General features: G+C 51.4%; 1 pseudogene; it reads right to left on the reverse strand.

Annotated features, from left to right (window-relative positions):
* Positions 1 to 850: 850 nt before the first annotated feature.
* LOC145396788 (uncharacterized) lies at positions 851 to 1,910 on the reverse strand (annotated as a pseudogene).
* Between the last annotated feature and the right edge of the window lie 257 nt (positions 1,911 to 2,167).

Genomic DNA, 2,167 nt, shown 5'->3' on the forward strand with positions numbered 1-2,167 from the left:
CTGATCGGCACAAGCTTGTTAATGTGCCTTTTAGCGCAGTGTGGTGGGGAAGCGTCAAGTGGGAGGAAGTGTCGGTGACGAGGGTGACATAATAGCCCCCTGCCAAACTTCCCTAGTGCCTCCCGATGCCTCTTGGAAAGCCTTGGCAGACTCAGGGTAATCAGGGCGTTGTCGTAGCCGTCATAGGCAGGGCCCAGGATGATCTTGCACTCCCTCTTCTGTGTCCTCTCCAGCTGCTGTTGTTGTGTGAGGGTGAGCGAGGAGGACCACGCTGGGGAGGCATACATGAGGGTAGGGAGTATGAAGGCGGTATAAACTTCACGTAGCTCCTTTGTTGGCGTTCCCAGTGACTTGAGTCTATGCAGCATGTACAGTTTATATGAGGCCGTCCTCACTATGTTGATGACGTGTTGCCTTCAGCTCAGCCGGTCATCCACCGTTACACCGAGCAGCCTAGTGGACTGGACCAATTGAAGGGGATGGGCACCAAATGACAGCTGGGGATGAGCCACGGCCTGTGAGGAGGTACAGAAGTGCATCACCACGGTCTTGGTGTGGTTGATTGTCACTTTGTTCTCCTCAGTCCACTTCTTGAGTCTATCCAGGGTGGACTGGAGTGGCGAGTAGTCCGACTGCCTGGTGTTGATGGGAATGCCAACGGTACTGTCGTCAACATACTTCCACCAATGCGGGGTGTCCGTGAGGGCATCGTTGATTAGGATGAGGAAGCACAGTGGATCCATCTTGGTACCCTGGGGGACCCCACAGGTCAGGGGGAGGAGGGAGGAGATCAACCCCTGATACCTGACGGCCTGCTGTCGCCCGGTGAGAAAGTCAGCCAGCCACGCTGTCAGCTGTGGATGGAGTCCCAGTCATATGGCCTTGCTGATGACAACAGTGTGGTCAACAAGGTCAAATGCCTTTCTAAAGTCAACAAAAGTGACAGCCAGAGAGGTGTTGCGTTTGTCCAGGTGGCTGTGTAGGAAGTCAAGAAAACTGACAAGGCAATGAGTAGTGGAGGAGGACTTCATGTTACCAAATTGTTGTTTATCTATTGAGTTTTTAATTTTATCATATGCCAAGTCGAAAGCAAAATCCTCACAAATAAGGCTCGGGATAGGGGTAATGGCAATCGGTCTGAGGTCACTCAGTGACTGTGGGCTATGGATTTTGGGGATGGGTGTTACGTAGGAAATTTTCCAGTCACTGGGGCAGGAGTTTTGAGATAATGAGGCATTAATTATGGAGGACAGTGGGAGAGCAAGTTCTGGGGCAAATTCTTTGTAAATTTTGATTGGCAGGTCAGAAGGTGTAGTAGGTCTGTTATGCCTCAGTTTCTTCAATTTTGTAGCTACGTTGGCCACCTGGACAGAGGGGGATGGTGAGGGGGAAGGGAGGCAGGCAGGTAGGAGAGAAGGGTCTAGAGGGGGCAAACTCTGACAGATAGAGGCAAAGTGGCTGTTAATCTCTCGAGCTGCTAGGTCAGGTGATAAGTCAGAGGTACAGGGAAGAATAGAAGTTTGCTTTTGTAAGCCACAAAGAGCTTTGACTCTACTGAACCACCGACTGCTGTCTTGCTGTTTGAGGTAATGTAGTTTGTTTGGGTAGTAGGATGACTTGGCTGCCCTGATCTCCCTGATGACCCTGTTCCTCAGGGACCTGAACAGGACGCGGTCGGTGTAATAAGTCCTGTTGCATTGTTTGATGAGTCACTTGAGGCGTGGTGTCATCCATGGGGCATCTGATGTGTCCACAGAGAAATCTTTGACAGGGAAGATGTGGTGAAAGGCTTCAGTCGTGGCTGTGGCGTAGTTCCTCCACTTGGTATCTACATCCTCAGTGTCCAAAACTTCCCTCCACTGGTGTTGAATTATCCACCTTCCAAACTCCCTCATGGCAGAGTCCAGCATAGGGCAGTGGTATCGGGTGACCCTTTGCCTTGGCATGGAGGTGTTAGGTGCTGGCGTCCATAGAATGGTGATATGGGTGCTCCGGCGGAGAAGGGTGAGAGGTCGGGGAGGGGAGTACTGCTGGGGCATATCAGTGATGATAAGGTCAAGGGTTGTTTGCTCGTGGGTGGATTCACGACCTGAGTAAGATTTAGCTGGTGTAAAATTTCACTGATGTCCAGGCGACTGAAGTCCCCACATACAATCAGCTTTGCAGC

Source organism: Coenobita brevimanus, chromosome 39, assembly GCF_032717465.1.
Source record: "Coenobita brevimanus isolate Jiangsu-jjx chromosome 39, ASM3271746v2, whole genome shotgun sequence".
NCBI lineage: Eukaryota > Metazoa > Arthropoda > Malacostraca > Decapoda > Coenobitidae > Coenobita > Coenobita brevimanus.